At 32.1% G+C, this 9,228-nt stretch overlaps 1 pseudogene; it reads left to right on the forward strand.

Annotated features, from left to right (window-relative positions):
- The first annotated feature begins 5,988 nt into the window (after nucleotides 1–5,988).
- LOC107843804 lies at nucleotides 5,989–9,228 on the forward strand (annotated as a pseudogene).

Genomic DNA, 9,228 nt, shown 5'->3' on the forward strand with positions numbered 1-9,228 from the left:
GGTGTTATGCTAAATCCGTGCATGAAATATAATAATATGTGCCACTTTAGTTCTCTTATTTATACTAACTTAGAAATAAATACTAACCATGATTCTGAACAAGTACAACCTGATTTGTGGACGACTACAAATGATGTAAAGGATTACATAGAAAAATTATATAATCACTATGCTGATTTATTTGATTTAGCCGTACCTACAAATATCACTCCAACTGTCGCTCCTCATCCTCCTGAGGAGCCATCATTTTCTAAAAGGCCGGCACATAGTGGTTTTCCTGATTTCTTTTTTGATTTAAATTGTTGGAACAGTGTTGATGAGAGAACTTACACATCAACTTATTGGGAAGAGCTGAAATATTATCTTCGGTCGGCACCAGAAGATCGCAGACGACGGATCAACACGTTGGAATGGTGGAGGAGTAATGAAACACAATATTCTATGCTTTCAAGATTAGCTAGAGATATCTTGAATGTTCCAATGTCAACCGTTGCATCAGAGAGCGCCTTTAGTCAGGGACGACAGCAGCTTGGAGACAACCGACACTCATTGAAAAACAATGCAATGAATGTTCTAGTTTGCCTCAGAGATTGGATTAAAGCGGATAGAAGAAACCAAGAAATGGAACCGGAGCCGAGCGACGAGCTGAAACTTGAAGAAATTATGTCTTCACGAGAGAACTCAGTAGAATCAAGTCCAATGCATAGTTTTGCTCCCGTTGACTTCGATTATCCTATGCAAGTTCCTGTTAATATAAACATGGATGAATTGAAAAAAATGATGCATAATTGTAAATTTTTCATTCATGTAAATTATAAATTTTGGATTATTTTGCAATCAATAAAATTCCCCAAATTCATTCATTCCTTAGTCCTTGTTTTTTATATTTTTTTCATTTAACGATTTAAAATTTTAAATTGAATTTCTAGTTTCCTACTTTAAATTAAAAACTTACTTCTAATATATTATTAATTTACTACCAAATATTATTAATTGATTATATTAAGTAGCATATGTTTTGTATATTTGTGTATATATCTTCTATAAAAGTGTATATTTAACGTATACATGTATATATGTTTTATAAATTAGTATATAACTATATCTATATATATTGTAATGTATATATATTATAGTATATTTTATAAGTATTAGTATATATACATTGAATGGTGCATACATATGAGTATATATCTTCTATAGAAGTGTATATTTAACGTATATATGTGTATATATATTATTAATTAGTATATAACTATATCTATATATATATTGTAATGTATATATAATGTAGTATATTTTATAAGTAGTAGTATATATACATTGAATGGTGCGTATATATGACTATATATCTTCTATAGAAGTGTATATTTAACGTAAACATGTGTATATGTTTTATAAATTAGTATATAACTATATCTATATATATTTTAATGTATATATATTGTAATATATTTTATAAGTAGTAGTATATATACATTGAACGGTGCGTATACGCGTGTATATATCTTTTATAGAAGTGTATATTTAACGTATACACGTGTATATATATTATTAATTAGTATATAGCTATATCTATATGTGTTGTAATATATATATATAATGTAGTATATTTTATAAGTAGTAGTATATATGCATTGAATGATGCGTATATATGAGTAATTGACTAATTGTGTATATATTTTTAAAATTTTAATGTAGTATATACTATATCTATAATGTATATATATTATTTAACGTATTTATAAAGTATATAGGTGGGTATATGACTATATGTAATGTATATTGAAAGAATTTTTTTTTTTTATATTTTTTACCGGGTTTGACCATTTTTTTAACCGGATTTGATCGGGTTTTGGTGGGTTTGATCGGGTTGAATTAAGTAGGTCGGATTCGGGTGGGCTTTAATTTTTTTACTATTGGGCTCTGCCCGACTCATGCCAAACCCTGCCCTTAACCGACCCTCAACCCGATTAAAATAGAAGGGCCAATTCCGGCCTGTCCCGACCCGTTTGACAGTCCTACTAGGCTATCAACTTCAGCTTGATCTAGACTTTTGTATGCTTTATGAGCACCTTTCAATCACAGTCTATTTTTTTTAAAAAAATCCTTTAACATATTTGATTTGATGTAGAATTAAAAAAAATAACCCTTTTTTGATAAATTATGTCTAATGTATTAAGAAATTCTTTAATCAACATGTGATATGAAAATTTGAATTAAAATATTATAAAAAATAAATTATTTTTTTTAAATGGAATGTGTTATAAAGCTCACACGTGAGTCCCGACAAAATCCTCCACCGCAACTCGTGTCTTGTTGTCGAGCAACGTAGGACAGATTGTACCAAAATTGTCAATTAATTAAATTTAAAAACAAATGAAAGAAGAAAGAAAATCCAACAAAAATACTGGCACTATTTTTTTATTATATAATATTCTAATATATGGAAGACACTTGGAAGGAGGAGGGGTTGTCATGCTTGCTTCCTCCATGATTTTATCATATCACCTTTAATTAATTATTATATGTCATTTAAGTATTATTCTAGAAGAGGCTTGGAAGCAGGAGACGGTCGTCATGCCTGCTTCCTCCGTGATTTTACCATATCACCTCTAATTAATTATTATATGTCATTTAGGTATTAAAAAATTAATAATATTTAATAAAAATATAAAATAGATATTTATGACATATCTGTTTCAGCTGCTTCAACCATAATTTTACTATTTCATCCCTAATTAATTACTATAGGCCATTTAAGTATCAAGCCGTGATTTTACTATATCACCCCTAATTAATTATTATATGTCATTTAAGTATTAAAAATTAATACTAATATTTAACAAAAAAATAAAATACACATTTTTGACATGTCTGTTTCAGTTGTTTCAACTACAATTTTATTATTTCATCCCTAATCAATTACTATAGGTCATTTAAGTATTATAAAAATTAATAATATTTAATAAAAATGATAAAATAAACAAAGAAAATGATAAACAAACTATTGAAGTTTTACATTAATTTGACATCTTATATAAGGTCTGTCTAAATTTTTTTCATAACTATTTTTCATATTAATTTTGTTATACCACTTCCAATAAGTTATTTCATAATTAATTATTATGTGTTATTTACATATTAAAAAATTAATAATATTTGATAAAAAAAAAGTAAAATAGACATTTATGACATGTTTGCTTCAGTTGTTTCAATCGTAATTTTACTATTTTATCCCTAATTAATTATTATGAGTCAATTAAATATTTAAAAAATATTTAATAAAAAAATAAAATAAACAAAAAAAAGATAAATTAATTATTGATGTTTTAAATAAACTTGACATCTTATATGAGACCCTCTTAAATTTTTTTGACAACTATTTTTTATAGTAATTTTATTGTATCACTTCTAATAAGTTATTATGAGTCATTTAAGACATGTCTACTTCGGAACTTCAATCGTGATATTTGATTGACTCTCAAAATTATATCAGTGTCACTTAAATTGAAATAGAAGAAAAAATATTATAAATTTCAGTAATTAAAAACTTAAATTATTCTCAAAATATAATAGACTATCAATGCTACAAAACTTTGGACAAGGAGAGCATTATAAATTATAATGACTAACAATTTAAAATAGTAAATTACAATGTCAAAAAACTATTATAAATTACAATAGCTAACAACTTAAAATATCTAAAAAATATTTAAAAGATAATTAATTATCAAAATTTTATTTATATCATATAAATTGAGACTAAAAAATAACATATATTAGCTAGCACGGGCCTTCGATATCTAGTAATTAAAATAGTTGTCTACTTTTATTTCTTCAATTTGAAAAAGCAAAGGGAATATTTACCATTTTATGTTTAATTTATTATTTATATTTTAATATATTTTTAAAATATTAAATAAATAGTTGAAAGTAACATAATAAAATTATCTTTTTATTTATTACTCTCCATTCAAGTCTATTTCTATTATAGTTCTTCATATATGGTGATGAATGTGATAAATCTCACGTGATTAAATAAAGATAGCTCTGTTAGCCCCGTTAAAACAATTTGATTCATTTAATAAGTTGTTAGGGGGCTATTTCAAAAAAATCCGTTTAATTTTTTTCGAAGCCTAAGCCACCCTCGATTCCATCAAAGCCGCAAAGAAACCGTAATTCCTGACGTTTCATTGATTTAACTTGAAAAATAACTCTTTCGACACTACTAAAATAACAATAACAACAACAACAAACTCAGTGTATTCCGATTGAGTGGGGTCTGAAGAGGGTAGAATGTACGCAGTTCATACCGCTAGTTCCGAAGAAATAAAGAAAATGTTTTCGATAGACCCCCGAAAACTCCACTACCAAAATAACTTGATTCATTTAATAAATCATCGAAAAGTTTGGTCCAAATTTTTTTTTTTCATTTAATAAATCATCGAAAAGTTTGGTCCAAATTTTTTTTTTCCCAACCAAATAAAACAAGTTTTAATAAAATTTTTTTTACACATAATCAGAAAGACGCTAACCCCACTAACAATCCCGTAACACATAGGAAAAGTGACCCTTTATTTACACTTTTTTTCTCTCCCTCTAGTCACTATATAACTACATTCTCCATATTTCTCACACATTATATTATAATAATATAACATAAGAAACCAAAACCACTTTCTTTTTTTCTCTTCGAAGATTCCAATTTTCAGAATTTTTTTAAAGTAAAAATCCCATCTTTACATCATCACCATCCATGAGACATGAACCCCACTTGGTATATTCATTTACCTTTCATATAAAGTTTCTTTCCTTTTAATCATAATATAAGTGAACATTTGCAAATTGTTGTTTTTGGGGGGTTTTGTTCACTATTACATTGTTATCTGTCTTGAGCCAAGATTTATTGAAAACAGTCTCTTTACTTAGTGCTATGAACTACGTACACTTAATTCTTCTCAAACTACATTCTGTGAAAATACACGGGATATATTGTTGTTACGTTTTGTTCACTGCTTGGTTGGTGTTAATTTAAAATATGGTGTTTGTGAAGCTGTAATGTCTTTGTATTTTTATGCATTAAAGGTTCCTTCTCTATGCTGTTGTGGATTGTGTTTCGATTATCACACTATATTTTTACAACTAATAATTGTTTTTCTAGTGGATTTTGCACTGTTTTACTGTTAGCTGTCATATTTTCTTTGCTATTTTACTCTTATTTGTACATGGATTTGCTGAGCCGAGGGTATTTCTGAAACAGCCTCTCTACCTCCGGGTAGTAGTAAGTGTTAGGGGTTTTGCCCTTATTTTTCTATCAAAATTAATTTTTACTTTTTCTTGAAAAAAAAATAAAAGTTATCATAATTACGACTTTTGCATATTTGACTAACTTCTTTCTGAATAAAAGTTACCATAATTACTTTTTTATATTTGGCTAACTTCTTTAGTTTTTAAAACTTTATAAATAGAAACTCTTTTCTCATCATACCATAACATCCACAATATAGTCCCTAACGAGTCTCAGTTTAGGGAGACTTGTTCCATAGTTTTCATACTTTTTCAATAATATTAGTTTTTTAATATGTGGGCCAATTGACCAAACTATATTCAATAATAATATGTTTTTAAGTATATTATCGTCTCATGGTTTGCAAATTAATAGCTTCTGCATGACGCCCTATCGATTTCAAACCCAACAGTAAGGTCCGCGTACACTTTACCCTCTCCAACTTCACTTGTGAAATTTTATTGAGTACCTTGTTGTTAAGGTTCCTACTCCATATGTTCCATGTGTTCAGTTTATGTGACACAGTTGAAATTTCGAGATTTATATTTCTAAACTTTTATCGTGAATTCAAACATAAAACATAAAAGTTGAAGTTTTTCTAAAATAAAGTTTGTATATTCGAAAACTAAGTAAAACATGCTATAAATCACAATATTTAACAATTTCTTTTTGATAATCGTGGTGTCCTTGCAAACTTTTGTGCACCTCAACTAAACCTTGGAAGCTTTTACAGGATTCTTGCCACCTCCCACACGCAGCAACAAATGCGTGGTAACTCTGATATTTAACAGCTTAAAATATATAAAGGCATATAAAGAATTTTCAGTCAAAGAAAACTTGTTGGTTGACTCTCAAAATTCTAACTGTGCCACATAAATTGATACGAAGGAAGTATCTTTTTGTGAAAAAGTGAGAAGGGTCTTTTTTTGATTGAGTGAGTTGGACAATTTTTGTATAAACTTCTTTCTTGTTGCTATTATTATTTTGTCTTTGTCTTTGATTTGTATGGTTTCTCAACTTACTTTTCTTGATTTTTGATGTTATGCAGGGTTCAAGCTTATAGATGAATCAAATATGAGGTTGTGAGTTAACATATTTAAGCTTTTCTTGGTTTCATATTTTTGGCTTTGCTTAATACTGTTGCATTAGAGTAGTTTTGAGTTGTCTCTGCTGATATTTGTTGATCATTGGCGCAACTGTGGTGGTGTTTTTTTTGAGTGAGAACAAGTAGACTTGAAAATGCAAAGACCACCACAAGAAGATTTTTCACTAAAGGAGACCAAACCCCACCTTGGTGGAGGGAAGGTCTCGGGCGATAAGCTTACGAGTACCTATGACTTGGTTGAGCAAATGCAGTATCTTTATGTTCGGGTGGTGAAAGCGAAGGATTTGCCCGGGAAGGATGTTACGGGTAGTCTTGATCCTTATGTTGAGTTTAGGCTTGGAAACTATAGGGGTACAACTCGTCATTTCGAGAAGAAATCAAATCCTGAATGGAGTCAAATTTTTGCTTTTTCCAAGGATCGGATTCAGGCTTCCGTTCTTGAAGTGAATGTGAAAGATAAGGATGTTGTTAAGGATGATTTTGTTGGTAGCGTTATGTTTGATTTGAATGAGATCCCTAAAAGGGTTCCCCCGGATAGCGCTCTTGCTCCACAGTGGTATAGGTTGGAGGACAGAAACGGTAATAAAGTTAAAGGAGAGTTGACGTTGGCTGTTTGGATGGGTACTCAAGCTGATGAAGCCTTTCCAGAATCTTGGCATTCGGATGCAGCCACTGTTAGTGGTGCTGATGCTCTTGCGAATACAAGGTCTAAGGTGTACCTCTCACCAAAGCTGTGGTACCTTAGAGTTTATGTGATCGAGGCTCAGGACTTGATTCCCGGTGACAGAAATAGGTTTCCAGAAGTTTACGTGAAGGCCATCCTCGGAAATCAAGCATCGAGAACCAAAGTTTCCACGAGCAAGACTATAAATCCCATGTGGAATGAGGATCTGATGTTTGTAACTGCAGAACCATTTGAGGAGCCATTGATTTTGAGCGTGGAAGATAGAGTTGCACCGAACAAAGATGAAGTACTTGGAAGATGTTCCTTTACAGTATATCGATAGGAGGTTGGACCACAGACCTATTAACAGTAGGTGGTATAATCTTGAAAAGCACATTATCGTCGAGGGAGAAAAGAAGGAAATCAAGTTTGCAAGCAGGATTCACATGAGGCTATATTTGGAAGGAGGCTACCATGTTCTGGATGAATCAACCCACTACAGTAGTGATCTTAGACCAACTGCAAAACAGTTGTGGAAGTCCAGCATTGGTGTCCTAGAACTGGGTATTCTGAATGCTCAGGGACTTTCTCCGATGAAAACAAAGGACGGGCGGGCAGGGACAGATGCCTATTGTGTTGCCAAATATGGGCAGAAGTGGGTTCGAACAAGGACAGTTATAGATAGCTTTGCTCCTAAGTGGAACGAGCAATACACTTGGGAAGTATTTGATCCCTGCACTGTCATAACTATTGGTGTATTTGATAATTGTCATCTGCATGGAGGAGATAAAGGAGGAGGAGGGGCTAGGGACTCGAGGATTGGGAAGGTCAGGATCCGTCTTTCAACTCTAGAAACGGATCGTGTCCACACACATTCTTATCCGTTGCTGGTCTTGCAACCTACTGGGGTGAAGAAGATGGGTGAGATTCACTTGGCCGTAAGATTTACTTGCTCATCATTATTGAACATGATGCAAATGTACTCTCAGCCACTGCTACCCAAAATGCACTATATTTATCCTTTATCTATTAGTCAGCTGGACAACTTGAGGCATCAAGCCACTCAGATCGTCTCTATGAGGCTGAGTCGCGCTGAGCCACCTTTGAGGAAAGAGATAGTTGAGTATATGTTAGATGTTGGTTCACACATGTGGAGTATGAGGAGAAGCAAAGCTAACGTTTTTAGAATTATGGGCGTTTTAAGTGGATTAATTGCTATCAGAAAATGGTTTGATCAAATTTGCAACTGGAAAAATCCCATTACAACTGTTCTTATCCATATCTTGTTCTTGATACTAGTTCTATACCCGGAGCTTATTCTGCCAACCATTTTCCTCTATCTCTTCTTGATCGGAGTCTGGTACTACAGATGGAGACCTCGGCATCCTCCCCACATGGACACTCGTCTTTCTTGTGCTGATACTGCTCATCCTGATGAACTAGACGAGGAGTTTGATACTTTCCCTACTTCACGTCCTCCTGATACTGTTCAAATAAGGTATGACCGTTTGAGAAGTATTGCAGGAAGGATACAGACCGTGGTTGGTGACATGGCTACACAAGGGGAGAGGCTGCAGTCTTTGTTGAGCTGGAGAGACCCTAGAGCGACCGCCTTGTTTGTTATTTTCTGCTTGATTGCTGCCATTGCACTGTGTGTTACACCTTTTCAAGTCGTGGCTCTCGTGACTGGATTTTACGTGCTGAGACATCCGCGGTTTCGCCATAAGCTACCGTCTGTTCCAGTGAATTTCTTCAGAAGATTGCCTGCCAGAACAGACTGCATGCTGTGAACTGTTTACTGTTAGCTGCTCTTTTTTTCTCTCAAACTTTTTTGATCTAGTGTATTTTCTGTTTATTTATTCAATTTTGTTGAAAGTTGGCTGCTAGATACAATTCCATATTAATAGTAGTAATTTCTTTTCTGAACTTTCTCAATGATTAATCAATGTATTTCTCTATTCACATCTAATAAATTTGTTGCTTTTTTATTTTTTTTGTGAATAACATACAACTAACATGGTCAGTGTAGTGTGTAATCCCACAAGTGAAGTCTGAAAGTCTGGGAGGGTATGATGTACGTAAACGTCAGTCCTATCTTTGTGGGGTAAAGAGAATAGTATGACAGTAAAATAGCAAGATACAAAGTAGATGAGACAACAAATAACGATA

Source organism: Capsicum annuum, chromosome 10 (genome assembly GCF_002878395.1).
Source record: "Capsicum annuum cultivar UCD-10X-F1 chromosome 10, UCD10Xv1.1, whole genome shotgun sequence".
Taxonomy (NCBI): domain Eukaryota; kingdom Viridiplantae; phylum Streptophyta; class Magnoliopsida; order Solanales; family Solanaceae; genus Capsicum; species Capsicum annuum.